The sequence below is a fragment of the Tenrec ecaudatus genome, chromosome 2 (genome assembly GCF_050624435.1).
Source record: "Tenrec ecaudatus isolate mTenEca1 chromosome 2, mTenEca1.hap1, whole genome shotgun sequence".
NCBI lineage: Eukaryota > Metazoa > Chordata > Mammalia > Afrosoricida > Tenrecidae > Tenrec > Tenrec ecaudatus.
The window spans coordinates 117,460,873-117,479,664 of NC_134531.1; the positions used below are offsets into that span (position 1 = coordinate 117,460,873).

An 18,792-nucleotide genomic window follows, 5' to 3' on the forward strand; every position below is an offset into this window, starting at 1 on the left:
CATGGTTACCTATTGGGTTATGACTCAAAAGATCCACGGTCCAAAATCACCATGGAAAGGGGGGGCTTTCTACCCCACTATAGAATTCACGGCCTGGGAAACCCACAGGGGCCGTTCCACTCCGTCCTGCATGGGGCGCCGTGAGTCAGAATTGACGCCACAGGAGTATTAAAGGTCTTTGTAGAGTAATGATTGCGTTTAAAGAGTTTGAAGAACTAGTCATAAGTCATCATCAGAAGATGGATTGTTCTTTGGTTTTTAGCAGCTTTTAATATTTTGAATGGAGTTCCCGAGTAGGGCAAATGGTTAACCACTGACTGCTAATCAAAGGTTGGAGGTTCAGTTGTACTCAGAGGTGCCTCCGAAGAAAGACCAATTAGTGTTCTTTCAAAATATCAGTCATTTATCATATATATATATATATATATATATATATATATATATATATTCCCACAGGAACCCATAGTGGACGAGGACAGCTCTATTCTAACACATGTGGGGTCAATATGAATTCAGGTCAACACTATGGCAACTGGGGTTTGCTTGGTTTTCTGGGGTCTTGGGTTCATATTAGCAGATAACTCCTTTTTGTGTTCCACAAAAAAACAATTTTCCAGCATATCTATCTGCCCTTCAGCATTTCATAGACAGAAAATGTAGGTATAAAAAAACACGTTAGGTTCCGTGGAGTTGGTTCTGACCCACATCGGCCCTGTGTATCACAGAACTTAACTGCCAGGTCCTGCACCAGCCTCACAACATCCCCATGTTCTAGCCCACACTGCAGCCACTGTGTCAGTCCATCTCCTGGAGAACCTTCCTCTCTTCGGCTTCCCCTCCACTGTGCCACGCCTGACGGCCTTCTCCAGGGACTGGTGTCTCTTGGCAGTATGTCCAAAGGACGGCAGACACAGGGTTGCCGTGCTCAGTTCCACGGGGTACTCTGGCCGTGCTTCCTCCACGATGGATGGGTTTGTCCTTGTAGCAGTCCAGGGTACTTCCAATATTCTTTTCCAGCACCACAATCCAGAGTCATTGATTTTTCTGTGGTCTTCTTTTTTCAGTGGCCAACTACCTTATCTTTCTCTCGCATAGCAACTGGTTGTATCGAACTGCTCACCTTGGGGTTATCAGCCCAACAAGTACCTGCTATGCTACCAGGGCTCCTTTAGAGAAATGTAGGGAGCAAAAATTAAGGCAGTCTAGGAAATTACTTATTCAGCAAGGGGATGGGAAGAAAGGGATAGCAACTTTATTTACTAAAATTTATTTATCATCCCTGTGTGTGAGTACTACGTGAAGCATTGCCTGATATAACTCTTAAAACCAATCAGTAGAGTAAGTACTGCTAGTCTCTCTAATTTTCAAATGAGGAAACAGTTATCAAGAGGTTAAGTAAGTTACTGAAAGCCACTCAGCTTGAGAGAGTGTGGAAGTGTCTGTGTCAGGAGCGGGGTGGGAGTGGAGTGCGGATGGAGGTAGGGTGGGGGGTCGGGTGCAGAGCGGTTGCCTCTCCTGTTTGTTCCTCACTTCTATTGGGGTCAACCTAATTTCACACATGGCCTGTGTTCCTCTGGGTTCAAGTTCATTTGGAAGATTGTCCTACATTCTCTTTCAGCCAGTGACTATTTGAAGGCACTTCGTCACAAGGGCGCAAACATCATTCCTCAGTGGGGCCCGCTCCTGCTAATTAAGGAAGTGGAGTGTTGGAACAAGGCAGGAGGGCAGTTTCAGACTCACCTTCTTTGGCTCCAACTATGCAAAGGAACCCTGGGGATTCAAAAGAAAAATGACGATAAAGGCGTGACGAGGACATCACCCTTCAGCTTGTAGAGAAAGCATTCCAACATGGTTTGTGACCCCGAAATAAGGCTTCTACAACTGAAGTCTGTTAGCTTCATGGAAAAGATCTGTGCCTTTTCCCTCTCCCAGAGTGCCTCTGGAGTCCCAGCCAATCTCAACTAACATGTTCCAGAACGCCTCCTCCCATTGGCAAGGAAGGGCCAAGGCTGTCTAATTTTAGGGTCTAACAGTTGGCATGCAATTAAAACCATATCTATTATGGGCCTCAGAGGAGAATAATATATTTATGGTAAATTAGGATCATTGTAATACAAACATGCTCCCACGGATCAAGAATTAGCCATGCTCAGGCAGGGGCGATAAGAACGAGGTCATTTTTACAATACGGGACTTACTGTTTCAAAACTGGCAAAAATCAGCCCCCTCTGGCCCATTTGTTAACCTCCGCGCCAAAGACTGCAGCAGTACCTGTCAACGCCGTTGATAATTTAGGTTGTTAAGGATCTGAAGTATCGACCAAAGGAAACAATAAGTAAGAAAATTTGATCTTCTTCCCAGAAAGAAAAGAAGTTCAGAAAGGCAACTGAGGGGTTTTGCTTTGGTTTCTGAAGATTGACCTTATTTACTTAAAAAATGTTGGTTACCAGAGATTTGGGCTAGGCTACTCAAAAGAAAACTCATGGCCATCAAGTCTATTCCAACTCGCAGTGACCCCTAAGGCCCAGAGGGGAACAGCCCAGGCGGGTGGTGAGATGATAAATCTTGATGAGAGCACACAGCATAACCTTTCTCCCACAGAGCACACTGATGGTTTCGATCAGCTGACCTCGTGGCTAATAGCCCAGAGTAAACCAGTGCACCACCGGGGCTCCCATGTGGGTATACTTGATGCCACTGACTTGTTAAAACAGAACAGAGGAACACACACCTTATACTTAAATCATGAGAACTAAGGAAAAGAAAATCACCTATGGGGTGCTACCCTGGTCCTCTCAAGAACTGGTTCCTATGGCTGCAGGCTCCACATCACCTTACGTTGTCCTTGACAAGTTCTTTAGTCGAGTCATTACATGACTAGACAGAGCTTTATACAGAGATGTAAGTCATGGTTTAAAATGCGCAAAAGTTTCTGTCCCCTTCAATTGAAAAAGAAAAACGACATCACAATGTTCTATGTCAGATAAAGCCTGCCTGCACCCCTTTTTCTTTTTCCAAACTTATGCTTATGTTCTGATAATTCTTAAAAATCTGAGTTCCCTGTTATTTGATCTAGCTGGTTTCTTCAGATGGAGAACTCTTAATGACTGGCAGCCTGTGACTGTTCCCCTGGGTTCGGTGTGTCTGTGACAGCTGGCTGGATGAGGCGCAGCACACTCTCCAGAACAGTCTTCTTTACCCAGTCAGCTGACCATGGATGCTCACCAAAGCACTTCCAGAGCGGCTCTCCCTTCAAAAGGGAACCATTGCTTCCCAGCAATGTCACTATGTAGGTAGATCTAGTTTGTTATCTTTTCCTCTTCGGTGAATATAGTTTATTAAAGATTTAACATACACGAGTGCAAAGATACTTGACATATTGTCTTTCTCAAGAAGTTCACAGTAAAACGAGCAGTTAGTAACAAATCACGCCATAACAAATACAACAAAAGTGTAAATGTAAATATTCTTAACACTATATGTTGCATGAACTATGTGTCTACCTCTGGCGAGGAGGAAGAAACATGTCTGTTGATGTCTAGGCATGTGCTTATTATTTTGTGTATGAAGTTTATTTTGTGCGGCATGGAGGGGCTGGGGAAGAGCTCAAGGGAGAACGGGGCGTTGTCGGAGAGAGGTGTCCACAGAGCAGTCTGTGATCACTGGAAATCTCTGCTCAGAGGTCTCCTCAGCTTCTTAAGAGATCCCAGTGACCAGAAAGCGCACACATGTGTATTTGTATAACCAGCTCGCTTCATGATTAACAGCAGGCCAAAATGAGGGCATGCTGAGCTTTTGTTAAGGGTGATGGAAGTTTTGGGGACTGGCTAATAGTAGTGGCTGAACAGAATGAGGGACATAACGTCACTGAGCTTTCTATGTGAAGATTGTAGAAATGACAAATATATATATTTTTAATCATTTTATTGGGGGCTCATACAACTCTTATTACAATCCATATATGCATCAATTATATAAAGCACATTTGTACATTCGTTACCCTCATCATTCTCAAAATATTTGCTCTCCACGTAAGCCCCTGGCATAAGATGCCCATTTTTCCCCCTCCATCCCCGCTCCCCCCTCCCTCATGAACCCTTGATAATTTATAAATTATTTTGTCATATCTTACACTGTCCAACATCTCCCTTCACCCACTTTTCTGTTGTCTGTCCTCCAAAGAGGAAGTTATATGTAGATCCTTATACTTGGTTCCTCCTCTCTAGCCCATCTCCCCTCCACCCTCCCAGTATTGCCACTCTTACCACTAGTCCTGAAGGGATCATCCGTCCTAGATTCCCTGTGTTTCCAGTTCCTATCTGTACCAGTGTACATCCTCTGGTCTAGCCAGATTTGTAAGGTAGAATTGGGATCATGATAGTGGGCGGGGAGGAAGCATTTAAGAACTAGAGGAAAGTTGTATATTTCATTGTTGCTACGTTGCACAGACTGGCTCGTCTCCTCTCTGCGACCCTTCTGTAAGGGGATGTTCAGTTGCCCACAGATGGGCTTTGGATCCCCACTCCGCACTCCCCTTCATTCACAATGATATGATTTTTTTGTTCTGATTATGGTTGATAACCTGATCCCTTTGACAGCTTGTGGTCACACAGGCTGGTGTGCTTCTTCCATGTGGGCTTTGCTGCTTCTGAGCTAGATTGTCTCTTATTTATCTTCAAGCCTTTAAGACCCCAGACACCATCAGCTTTCTTCACCACATTTGCTTATACACCCATTTGGAAATGACAAATATTTTTGTTGTCTGTATGAAGGGGCTTCAAATTTTGTGCCAAAATTCCTTGCTCCTGGAGACAGAGATGCATGCCACCAGAGATGGTAAGAGGCAGAGTGAACTAGTGGTAATAGAAGCAGCACCTGCAGTAGAGGTGGTAGAACCAGGAGGCCAGTCCATGGAGCAAGAAGGCTGGGCAGGAGGCTTGCTGGTAGAGTGGCGGGCCTTTCAGCACCAACTGCCAAGTTATATAGTTTTGTAATACTTGCCTGAGCAGGGTGGACATCGGTCTGAGGGCCAGGGACATAGAAAAGAATGCCTGTGGGCATGGATGAAAAGAAGCTGTCCTGATGGAAGAACTGTCTCTACGTGTTCCTGATCATTGTGAGTACTGCCTCTGAGTTCTGTGTGCATATTGTAACAAATAATTGAACCTAGTTCAGAGGTAGAGAGAGCCGCAGGAGGAGTAGTTAGTGCCCAAATTGGTAAAAAGTTTGGAAAGTGGAGGCATGTCTTGCCTCCACCTCATCGGGACCAGCCTTGGCATGGTAGTGGTGATGGTCCATTCTCTTCATGTGACGATAAGGGAGGGCAGATGCCACCCCCATGCCATTGTTATAATTTAAGTAAAAAATAAAAACTAAAATCACTATATCCAGTCAATTCCAACCCATAACAACCCTACTGGACACAGTAGACTTGCCCTTTTGGGTTTCCAAGATTTTAAATCTCTACAAGATCTTAATTTTTTGCAGACAACCACATTGTTCTACTAAAGCAAAAAGTAGTTGGACCAAATCCAATACTACTTTTTTCTTCTTTTCCAATAAGAACATTCTTTCCTAAAGGAGGCCTGGTGGCACTGGGCTGCTAATAGAAAGGTCAGGGAAGGCAAGTTCAATCCTACCAGCAGCTCTGTAGGAGAAAAGATCTAGAAATCTGCTCCAATTACAATGTTAGCCTACGAAATCCATATGGCACAGTTGTGTTATGCTCTATAGAGTTTGCTATGAGGGGGAATTGGCTTAATGGCAACAGGTACTATTCTTCGGTAGGCTTCGAGGTCAATTTACATTGAAAGATCCCGAAGAAAGAAGTCTACACAATGTAGACACAACAACATTGAAAAACACTGGTCTGTGGCAGCCTTTAGAATGTGGTGCCTATTCAGGAATAAATTTACAAGGAAACAGCTTTGTTCACCAATGTCTGTGCTTCAACTTAATCACAATTTCATAAAATTAGAGTTAATATTAGAACAGAGAACAGTTTACTGCAATAGGATAAAAAGATAAAGTGTCTATGATAAAAACTGGAGCCAATGTGTGGTCATTCCAACTACAGGATCTCTAGGCGGAATGGAGCTCGTATTCCCACAGGCATTTGGAATTGGGCCTCGCCCTCACTCCTCAGATCTATTTCTGTCTACTGACCTAAATGTAAGATGAGAAAAGAGAAAGCATGTCCACAGTTGGATTCAAGACATGCACCGACAGAACTGACAGCCCGCGGGGTTCTGACAGAAACCAGCTTGCAAGGTCAGCTAGGCTTGTAAGAGTGAGTTCACCATCTGGAAGCAGCCTGATGGGATATGGCCAAGGCTTAGCAGAAAGGCTGAGGGTCAAAACTGAAGTTTAAAATAAACAATGCTTGAATTTATCCCAACCCAACTACATGTATGCTCAGGGTGTACCCTGGGTAGATAAAGCATGCCTCCTAGCCTACCACCCTCTGCAACAGTGGTGGAACCTGAAGCTAGCTAGGTTAATTGGAATGGGCCCGTTCTTATTACTCAATAGGGAAGCCGAGAGAGAATCAGCCCTAATGAAATTGTTTTGTTTTGTTAACCTAATAGGTTAACTTGTTTTACTAAACAGTTGTTGTTGTTAGATGCCATCAAGTCAGCTCTAACTCGTAGCAACCCTATATTCAGCAAACAAATGAAACACCGCCTACTCATGTACCATCATGGCAGTTCCTCTTCTATTTCAGCCCACTGTCGCAGCCACTGTGCCAACCCGTCTTGTCTAGGAACTTCCTCTTCTTAGCTGCCCTCTACTTGGCCAAGCATGATGTCCTTCTCCAGGGACTGGTCTCTCCTGACAACATGTCCAAAGTACATGACACGAAGTCTCACCATCCTTGCTTCTGAGAAGCATTCTGGCTGTACTTCTTCCAAGACAGATTTGTATGGTTTTTCTGGCAGCTTATGGGGCTTTTAATATTCCTTGCCAGCACCATAATTCACATGCATGGATTCTTCTTCGATCTGCCTTATTCAAAGTCCAACTATCACATGTATATGAAGCAACTGAAAATATCAAGGCTTGGGTCAGGCATACCTTACTCTTCAAAGTAATATCCTTGCCTTTCAACACTTTAAAGAGGTCTTGTGCAGCTGTTTTATGCAATGCAAGGCATCATTTGATCTCTTAGCTGCTTCTTCCATGAGCATTGATCCAATTTAGATGAAATCCTTAACAATTTCAGTCTTTTTCTCTTTTTATCACAACATTACCTAATGGTCCACTTGTGCGGATTTGGGTCTTTTTACATTGTGTTGTGATCCAGACTGAAGCCTGTAATCTTTGATCCTCACCAGCAAGTACTTCAAGTCCTCCTCACTTTCCGCAAGCAAGGTGGTGCTATTTGCATACCACAGGTTGTTAATAAACCTTCTTCCAATCCCGATGTTATATCATTATTCACAGAATCTGGCTTCTCTGATTATTTGTTCAGCATATCCAACTTGAATTTCAAGAACAACTCACCAACAGATTTGACACATTGACACTAATGTTCAATGACAGAGGACCTGATGAGCTGTGGGATGACATAAAAAAACCATACATGAAGAAAGTAAAAGTTCATTTAAAATACAGGAAAGAGAGATCGAAGTGAATGTCAAAGAGATTTCAGTTCAAAGAAATTCATATTGATCTTATTCATAGAGTAGCTAAGGGAAATGGAAGAAATAATGAAGTAAAAGAGAACAGAAAATGTCAACATACAGTTCGAGATGACAAAGTAAAATATTATAATGCAGTGTGCCGAACCCTAGAGTTAGAAAGCCAAAAAGGAAAGGCATGCTCTGCATATCTTAAGATGAAAGACGTAAAGACAATTCAAGCCTCGAGTTGTAATATTAGAAGGTTCTATGGGCATATATTGAGTAATGCAAGAACCATCAAAACACGATGGAAAGAAAACAGAACCAGTGTACCAAAAAGAATTAGTCAACATTCAACCATTTTAAAAGGTATCTTGTGAAGAAGACCCAATGTTACTGAAGAAAGAAGTTCAAAAAGCATTCGACAAAAGCAAGGTTCCAAGAAGTGATGGAATACCAATTGAAATGTATCTACAAGCTGATGAAGCACTTGAAGCATTCACTGATCCAGGCCCATAAATTTGGAAGACAGCTACTTAGCCAACTGGCTGGAAGAGACATATATTCGAGCCCTTTCCAAAGAAAGGCGAACCAAAAGAATGCTTATAGGAAAATATCATTAATATCACATGCAAGTAAAATTTTGCTGAAGATTGTCTAACAAGAATTGCAGCAGTACATTCATGGCGAGCTAACATGGAACGAGGGATATCATTGCTGATGTAGATGGATCTTAGCTGAAAGCATTGTACCAGAAAGGTGTTAACTTGTGTTTTATGGACTATTCAAAGGCATTCAGCTTTGTGAATCATAACAAACTAAATATAGCCTTGAGATGAATAGGAATTCCAAAATACTTCATAGTGCTCCTGTGGGACTTATACACAGATCAAGGCAGTTGTGCAAACAGAACAAGGAAATGCTGTATGGTTTAAAATCAGAAAAATGAATAAAAATTGTATACTCCCAACTTAGTTATTCATTAATGAACACAGGGCCACATAATAACAGAACTTTATCTTGGAATGAATTGCACCTTAGCACTAGAAATGTTTAAGAAGAAATTAAAGGATAGGCATTAAGTAGGAAATTTGGAAAACAACCTCCATGATCACTTATAGGGTCCTAAGCATCCAGCTGTAAAGTGAAATGTACCATTTCTTCTTTGCCACCTTTGTCTACCTGGCATGCATGTGCATGAGAAAGTGTTCAGAGAATGTTGAGACGGTAACTTTCCTACCTTTGGCTCCCTTGCTGACTGTGTCTCCAATTCCTAATCTCTAAATATTAGGAGATCTCCATCCTTAATTTCTTCTCCAGGTAGACCTATATGTAGGTGAGATCAGCCAGTCTCATGACTTTAAGCATCTTCATCTATACATTAATAGGGCAAACCTGGTGGAACAGTGGATAAAAGATCAGCTGCTAACCAAAAGGCTGCCGTTTGAAGCCACCAGCTGCTTGGAGAAAATGTGGCAGTCTGCTTGGGGAAAGCTCTATGGCCTTGGTTGCAGTGAAAGCTTTCCTGTATTCAGACAAGCATCTCACTTAAGTTATGGACAGCACTACACTTGACATTTGTTCGTGGACATCCAATAAGATATCAAATGTAACCTGTGCCAAACAGAACCTTGCCTTCCATCTCTTAACACTACTTAGATCACTTCAAAGCACTTATAATTGGCTTGCTGTCTGCATGGAATCTCTACCACTTACTTCTTGGATCTTGACTTTGGAATCCATCACAGAGGGGAATGGAAGTCAAGACCACTTGAAGCATATTCAGTCAACTTTGAAGGAGAGTGCTACCTTATTCATACCCAACTCTCTGCCATCAAGTCGATTCCAACTCATAGTGACCCTAAAGGGAAATCCCCTGTGGATTTCCAAGGCTATCAATCTTCACAGGAGTAGAAAGTTTTATCTTTCTCAGTTAGAGCAGCTAGTGGTTTCAAACTGTTGACCTTGCAGTTAGCAGCCCAACTCACAGCCCGCTACTCCACTAGGGCTCCTTATACAAGGGGAGCCCCAATAGCAAGGACAGAGAGACACATGTCTCCAGAAGCAGATGTAGAAGGTAGGTTCTGGACTTGAGCGAGGTGTGGTTACTGCATGGAGGCCTGCACCTGACTTGAGGGCAGGCTAGCCGGGGAGAAATCTAACAGGTTTGGCCAAGAAGCTCTACAATCAGATTACTTCTCCCTTTAAGTAAGGCACAGAAATGGGGGTTGCTAGTGAACATTCCCCCATAGGAACTCAAGGGTTATTGGAGAGAGTAGGGATGCTTTTCACAAGAAGAGCAACAAAAATATTTTCTGAGGTGGTGGTTTCAGAAAGAAGGTGACTAGTTTATCTCTCGAAGATGCTCCCTCAAACAGCTCATTGCTAGGAGAAAAGCAGTCTTAGTGATGGCAGTCAACACTGTATTAGTTTACACAGAACACTGTTCATTCTTTACTAGTACACTGACTTTGGCAAATTAAAACACTCTTTACTCAACCCCCAGCCAACATCTTTTTTTCATGAACTTAGTTGCGTAAGTCAATTATCTTCCTACTCTTCCTGTCTTTCATGTCATTTACAAATTAAGTTTCCTTTCTCTTTACTCTCCTATTGCATATCTGTGAATATTTTATTTAAATTGGATGGGGTTTTTCCCCCATTTTAAACAAGGAAGCAACATGGAAACAACAGCCTTATTGTGCAGAATGACACACTGAAAAAAAGAGAAAGAAAAAGGTTGAGAAAAAAAGAGCTAATTACCCTTTTCTTTTTCCGTATTTCAAAATATGTCCTCACCAGCTTCCAAGGATGCCCTCATTGACTTCCATTTATTGTATACAGTAGGTCAAGCTCTGCTCAAGCCACTCAAGCTACCCACTTCCATACGTTTGACCACCCTGTCCATGCCCTGTGGGTGATCTGGGCTTTAACCATTTCTCTTGCCAGCATGGCAAAGCAGAAGCCAAGAACAATTATTTAGTGCTTTGTGAACACTTTTAAAGACAGGGAAAAAAGAGAAAGAAAACAAGTGAACCCACAGATAAGTGACATCAAGTGAAATACAGACCTTCAAATAATGTATGTTATTGTTTTCAACAATTAAGAAAACAGATAGATATAAATGGAGCATTACCTTGAAATACCAACTGTGATAGGTAGGTTGATGGTGCCGACCTGGCCAATAAACACATGTGGGGTTAGTAAGGTTGCAATTTAATTGAAGGGCAAAGAGATAAATGGCTCGGCGGGCCTCACCTTTCTGTCTCTGGGTCTCTGATGATCAGACCAGTGTGAGGCTACCTTAGCTAGTTCTCTGCCTCAGCTTGTGAGCTACGTTACCTGTGGGACACCCAACGCATGAACTGTGTTGCTATAGTTTGAGGTTCCTTCAAGACCTGCTTCACCATGCTGGTGTACACATCACTTGAGCTGGGGACTGTTGGACCCTGTCATCTGGCTGACCATTGTTGACCTGCCCTGCTGTTTGTTGCCTGTGGCCAGACTGCCTGTATGGCTCTACAGAAGACTCAGCTGTCTGCTTTCTTGACTTGCACCCAGCAGTCCTCATGAGTTGAAGGACTGCCAGTGTATTAACTGTCTTACAGAAGTGAGTTGAACTGAGCCATTTGTACTGTTCTGTGGACTACTTAGCTGTTTATTTTTTATGTTGTATCTATCTATCTATCTATCTATCTATCTATCTATCTATCTATCTATCTATCATCATAAGTGTCCGGGTTTTGTTTCTCTAGAGAACCCTGTCTAATACACCAACTATCTTGCTGAGAAAGTCATGGGAACTGATGTGAATCCTCAGACCAAACTCACTGCCATGGAGTTGGGGCTGACTCAAGGTTCCCCTATAGGACAGGATAGAACTGCCCCTGTACGTTTCTGAGACTGTTAACTATTTACTGAAGTAGAAATCCTGCCTTTCTCCCAAGGATCACCTGGTGGTTTCAAATTGCTTACTTTTTAGATGCAGTCCAACATGTAGATGTGACTTCCAGAGTCATTTGTAAGTACAAAGACTCAACATCATGGCCATCTGAATTCTTAGCTATGACTAGACAGGTTAAACAGACCAATGGTGTCTACCATCATTCTTTTGCTAAACAGGCAAAATCAGTCTTTATTAAAACTAGTACTTATTAGTACAGGGTGTAATTTAACTGTATCGCAGTTAGGATTCTTCAGTTGTATGCAATAGAGACCAACAGTTAGCAAAGGAAAGGGATTTATTGAAAGGAAGTCAGCTAAGGGAAAGCCGAAGAGCAAGGTCTGACAGCTGCTCTGAGAATCTGGATAGATGAGACCAACAGGAAGCCTTTCAAGGGTTCATTGCAATCCAATGAACTTCAACTATTTTTTAGTGTTTGTATTAAATCCTATGGAAAATCTGTAGAAAGTACACCTTCATGCCATACCTTGGCTAGTGTTGACAATCCCTGAAATAATCCTTAAATAATCAAGCTATAAGCTGCGTAGCGTCTTCAATTGCTATTTTCGGTGCCTCAACCATTCTCTGGCCAGAATTTTGCATAGTTTGTTCCTTCCTGCCAGGTCTCAGCTCAAGTGGCAGGTCCTGGGGAAGCCTTCAGCGACTGTTTCCACTCACTCTCCATCCTTGACATTGCTTTCTTTTCTGCACCGCCTCTGTGCCTCTCTGCCATCCTGTTGCATACACATGTCTCTCTTCCACTGCAAAAGGGGTTCCCTGTGAATGGAAATTTTGTTTTGATTTCTGCTCATTCCCCAACTCCTATAACACTGCCTAGGACAAAGAATGCTCTCGATCTATGACTACTTGCTGAATGAGTGCATTTTCCTACATACGAAGCGGATTACATATGAGAGAAAATTCATTGGAGCGCTCAAAGGGTGAGGGTGGAGGCCTGACAACCTGGTGGTAAACAGAACCGGAATCGGAACCGAGACCTCCTTCATTTCACATAGCCTCCTAACAAACAGCCTACTAGATCTTATTGCCTGTCACTGATTCAGCAGGTCTACTTCTCCTCGAGAGACAGTCAAGAATTCCCGACTCTGTGCTTTAGAGATATTTGGCAAGAGAGCATCTCCATCTGAAAGCGTTGTAACTTTCTCCTTCTCTCACTGCCATCGAGTCAAAGATCTTGTCCTTTGGCAGCCTAAGGAAACCAGAAATCTAGGCCTTTTGAAACGACATCTTCACATTATAAAACATGCCCAATATACTTTGCACCTGTGTTCCGTTACCCTACTAGTGTCTCTGGAAACAAGAGCTGGCAGGTGGTAAGTACAGAGGCATGGTTTCCACACTTGGCGTCGAAGAACATGGGCTTGAAGTTTTACAAGCACTGGCACTGAGTGGCTTTGGGGCGTTGGCCAAGTTTCAAATGCATGGATTTCGTCAACTATAAAATAAAGCAATGCCAAAGACTCCACAGGTTATCAGTCAGCAAGATGGAGACCATTACAGAGCTCAGCCAGACTGCTTAGTACATGTTAATTCTTTCCATCTTCCTAACACTGTAGCTCTCTTCCTTTCTTCATTCAAACATCCACAAAAGGGTGATCTGGCAGGCCACATACTCTTAGAGCATCAGGAATAATGTAGGCCTTCTAGGCTTGTTTGCCGAATCTCTCACAATCACACGAGTTACAGCTAATCAGCCAGAGATGCCGTCTTCTTTGGCTAGTAACAGCCTTAGATTTGGAAAATACATTGCCTTCTCTGCTTTTTATTCTCAGAGCATCACTAAAATGACAAGCTGCTTTCCTCAGAATGTATCAGGAATTCTGTTTCTTAGCAACGCCCCTCCCACAGGCACTAAAAGACAGAACATAATTCCCTATGGGCATTAGAAGTCTGTTCATAATACTGAAAATGTGGCCAATTTTTCTTTAGAGGCAGAATTAGGAAGCAGTTCTGCACCTTTGAGAGACACTGCAATGGAGACCCTTCATAGTTAGGCTCTGAAGAGCTTGGCACGTTCCTCATCCCAGGCCTGTTATCGCCGGGTTTCTTTTGAATGATGCTACAGAATGTTAATGTGCTAGGTCCCATCGCCTTGCTCTTCATGATTCAAAATTAAGAATGACGCTTAATTCTATACTTTCTCCTCCCACCCCACTCAAATTCTTTCGAGAAAGGATATCAGCTTACTAGTTTTGAATGCCAACTACCCTGTTTCAGTTTATATTTTAGATCCCAGAAAATAAAAATTTTAGCCTGTTGATCAAATACAAGCTTCCGGCAGTTGTGAAGTTTGCTTAAAGGTCAAAGTCAAATAAATCTAGCATTTATGAGATTGTCTGATCTCCCTTCCAATCATACCAGAATTTGCTGTCGTTTCTGTGTGCCGTCCAGTCGATTCTGGTTCATAATGACCCAATAGGACAGAGTAGAACTCTGCCCACAGGGCTTCCCTGACTCGAAGCTTCACGAGAGCTCATCTCCAGGGCTTTTCTCAGGTGCAGCCACTGCATGAGCCTAAAACAGCGACCTTTCTTTTTGGCAGCCCAGGGCCTACCATGACACCACCAGGACCTTCACATCATAGTGCTGACGGCCATTTAGTCAGAAATTACTGTGTGCCTGGCACTCTGCTGATTGCTTTAAATGCTTAGCTTGCTCATTATGCAAACCTTGTGAGGTTATTCATTCTCATAAGCCATGGAACTGAGGCTCTAGAAAAAAACCCAGCTCAAGATCATGAATGAATGGAGAGATGTACATGCACTTCAGTAATACATTAATCTTCACGTTCATTTTTTTATTCATTAGCTCCTTTATCTTATGTTCTGCTCATCAGTGCCTTCGGCCTACTTTGTTGAACTTAATTGAATAAACAAAACCATGTGTAACTCTAAATTTCTAGAAAAGGCGACAGTTCCGTAATTACCTAAGGAAACCTGAACACAACCCGAAGTAATCCTTAACCCTTTAACACTCTAGTTTCGGGCTACAAAGGAAGCATGTGGAATGGATTCAATGCAACCCAAAGCTGCATGAGCTGCGGAGTTATTTTCTGAACAGATAAGTTCCTTACCACCCGTGTCAAACTATTTTTTTTCCAGCTGTGTGGTATCAGGGACATGTGCCACACCTTTTCTGCATGTATAATTCTGTCAAGTCCTGTGGCCTCTGTGGGTAACTAGGCAACGAGCGAGCAAAACAAATGCAGTCACAATGATTTAAAATGTGTTCCAATCTGATACAGATCTAAGTTTTTCTTAGACACCTGACCCTTGGATGGCAGGCATTTTCCATGCCTAAAAACAGCCCTGCCATCATGATTTAATAAAGTCACTCCTTAACACAAGTGCTATAGCATAGACGTCATCCATTATGCTGTTGGCACATCTAACTGCATTATCATTTAGCTAAATATCAGTGTCTTGGGAGGGTCCTCACTAGTTTTATCTCTCTGTGTCTCTTTTTAAAAAAAAATCATTTTATTGGGGGCTCGTACAATTCTTATCACAATCCATACATCCATCCATTGTATCAAGAGTATATATGTACATTTGTTGCCATCATCATTCTCAAAACATTTGCCTTCTACTTGAGCCCTTAATAGCTGCTGCTCATTTCCCCCTCCCTCCCCACTCCCCCACCTCATGAACCCTTCATCATTTATAAATTATTATTATTTTGTCATATGTTACACTGTCCGACGTCTCCCCCTTCTTCCTCTCTGCTGTCCATCCCACAGGGAGGAGGCTATACCTAGATTCTTGTAATCACTTCCCCCTTTCTACTCCACATTGTCTCCACCCTCCAGGCATTGCCACTCACACCACTGGTCCTGAATCTCTCTCTCTCTCTCTCTCTCTCTCTCTCTCTCTCTCTCTCTCTCTCTCTCTCTCTCTCTCTCTTTATACATATCTTTACCCAATACAAAATCTGTAACAGTCAATACAAAATATATACTAAATGGAGTGCATATGGGTGAAAGGGTTTATTAAATGCATGTTTATTCTTTTAGATACCATCAGACATAAGTCCATTGCTAAAGGCATAATAATATGCCCTCAAGGGCCATTCAACACTAAATAATTCACATAAGTAAAAACCAAAACTAAGCGTTGTACTATGGGCACCAGAGGAAGCCAGGAGAGAATGTTCATGATGAATGAGGAGAAATGTACTATCCAAACTGTCACCTTCCATTTCACCCTGGACGTTGCAGAAGCGTTTACTTGAGCTCGGACTAGTCTGTGGCTTTGAAATGAAGTTTGCTAAGTGGCTCAGACCCAAATGGAGGCCTCCTTACAGGTTGCGCTAAGCTAGCGGTTCGCAACCTGTGGGTCGCAACCCCTTTGGGGGGTCAAATGACCCTTTCACAGGGGTCATCCAATTCATAACAGTAGCAAAATTATAGTTATTAAGTAGCAACGAAAATAATTTTATGGTTGGGGGTCACTACAAGAGCTGTATAAAAGGGTGGCGACCCTAAGCCATCTACTGCAGCAGAGCATGGACGGCATTCCCAGGCGGCGCTGAATCCCCCATGGGTCCAAGGTTATCCGTGTACGATTCTCAGCACTATTCGAATGCCTTCCTCCTCTGACCTATTAACAAAGAGTAACAATTCCAGAGAGAATGTCAATAAAAACATGACTCTGAATCATCTGCAATGTATGAAATAGCGAACCTCGTAATAACCGAGGCTTGCGATCTAGTACAGCGCAAGGTGAAAACAGAGAAAGGGCTCAGCACAGACGAGTTTATGGGTCCAACGTGTGAACACAGTGGGTCAAAAGAGACCTGGAAAAGGGCATCATGGTGCAGTGGGAGAGCAGCACAAAGATGGACTGACAGGGGGCTGCAACGCTGGGCTCAAACATAACCTCCCTGGTGGGGCTGGAGGGACGGGCGGTGCAGAGGCGAACTAGGCGTGAGAACCCACCAGATGGCAACTCGCAACAATAAAGACCCTATACCCCCTATACATACCATCCATTCCCTACGGCTGCCGTAACAAGTGCGCACCTTCTGAGCATTGAAAGCAGCGTCTCACAGTTCTCCAGGCCACAGCCCGAAATCTCGGGACTGGCAGGGATGGATCCTCCTGGAAGCTGTGCGTACCACTCCCCTAACTCTTGATGGCTGCCAGCAGCTCCCAGCATTCCTGGGCTTGTAGCTGTGAACCCCAGTCTCTGCTTCCGCCATTGCATGGCCCCCTCTGCGTATCTCTGCCTCTCCCGAGGGCTCAGTGTTTTCTCCCTTGCTGTCTCTTACACGGACACTTACCATCGTCTCTCATGATCCTTTATTTACAAACGCAAAGACCCTTATTCCAAATAAGGTCACATGTTGAGGTTTCAGGTGGACTTGTCTTTTGGGGCTCACAATTCAAAACAAAAAAGCAGCAAAGAGAGGAAGGTCCTTAACAAGACGGATCGACACAGTGGCCGTAACAACGGCTCAATCACGAAATGATGGTGAGGATGGCGTGGGACTGAGCAGTGTTTCGTTCTGTGTGCACCGGGTGCACTTGACGGCACCTAACCACCACAACACGTGTTAAAACGTGCTAATAAAGGAACCACCAAAAACATGTTTGTTGTTCAAATGAAATGGATAATGATAGCTAAACAAATAGAGGGAATAATGTGGACGGAAATACAGAGACATTTTCTTATAGAAAAGAAAAAATAAAAGTAAAACAAAACCTTGATAAAATAAGATGGCGGAAATTAAGTCCACATAAACTAGACATTACTATAAATGGAAGCAAATTGCAGTGAAATTGTTAGAACATAAATTCAGATTAGATGTCAAATAACAGCTATATGCACCATTCCTGCTCTAAATAGTCAGTCTCAGATCACGTGCTTAACACGTTTCTCCGTGTCTTAGGCTGGCATTCTCAGTTGACTCTGGGTTCTATGACATTAAGATTATAATGCAAAATGAAGTACACAGAAATTTTTTAATGTTTTTTTTTTCAATGAGTCTCCGAAAACTCTTCTTAGGGATTATGTCCTCTCTAGGGACTATGCTGCAAGATCCACTACAAACACTGCATTCCGTGTTCCGCTGGAAATACCGCTGTGGGAGTGAGTGTAGGCCTTTGTCCTGGCAGACGCCACTGGGAACGAGAGAGGCAAGCACTGAGGCTGGTTCGGGGCCTGTCAGGGACAGGCAGGAAGGGGGCTGTGGCTGCTCTGTGGCATCCCCAGGCACAGGTCTCAGACACAGAAGGCCCGTCTCACTAGATTCCCTCAGTGCCGTCAAGCTGGTGCCCAAATGCTCTACTTCTCCAGGCCGCCGGTCTTTAATGAAAACGCCAGGCATTTCCACCGCGTGAGGACTTTTAATGCCGCAGGACGTGGACCTGTCACAGCAGCCCCAGCTTGTGCTCCACCATGCAGTGTGGCACGCCCATCATCTCGCTCTGCGCAGGGTCGTTGAGGATGTCTTCAAAGGCCAGGGTCTCATCGCTGCCCCTCAGGATGTCCAGTGAGAGGTTGGAGCTGGGCAGAAAGGGAAGGCGCTGGACCTGCTGCACCGCCTTGAACTCCATCTGCAGTTTGAGGGGTGCAAACAAGCCCTGGATGTTCCTCAGGGTGGAGAAGTTCATCGTGTCCTGGTTGAGCTGGAAATTTTCTGATAATTCAAGAGGATGGCTGGGCAAAAGTTCATTTTTCACACAAGAAAAGCCTTTCCGCAGCAGGTCATGACTCTCGAAGGGCCCGCTGGCCCAGAGTTCAGTAACCGGGATGTTGTCTTTCAGCTGAGACCCGAGTCCTCTGGCGTTCATCTTGAACCCGCTCAGCGCGCCGCTCTCAGCCCAGTCCATTTTTTAATGTTTTGTAACCACTTTCAAACCAAATTTTACCTGATTCTGGAAGCAGAGGTGATGAATTCATTTTTCTAGGTTAGCTTCTGTTTATCTTTCATTCTCGGTTTATTATTATTTTTGGATCATTTCTATATGGCTTAAAGATTAGCATAGGTTAAAACTGTGAGATTTGTTTTTGATGTGTAATTCAATCTTTATTGAGAAAAAGAAAAAGGTAAATTCTTGTCTGTAGAGGACAGATCTTGTTTCCAAACATGGTATACAATGATTGATTTTCAATCATAGTAAGTATGAATTCTGAATGGGTCAGTTTTAATGAGGTTAAAATGCAAAAAAAAAGTCACTTGCAAACATGCACATTTAAAGGTAGC

The 18,792-nt window shown here is 43.2% G+C and overlaps 1 pseudogene; it reads right to left on the reverse strand.

Annotated features, from left to right (window-relative positions):
- Nucleotides 1–17,915: 17,915 nt before the first annotated feature.
- Nucleotides 17,916–18,409, reverse strand: LOC142440941 (proteasome maturation protein pseudogene; annotated as a pseudogene).
- Nucleotides 18,410–18,792: the final 383 nt, after the last annotated feature.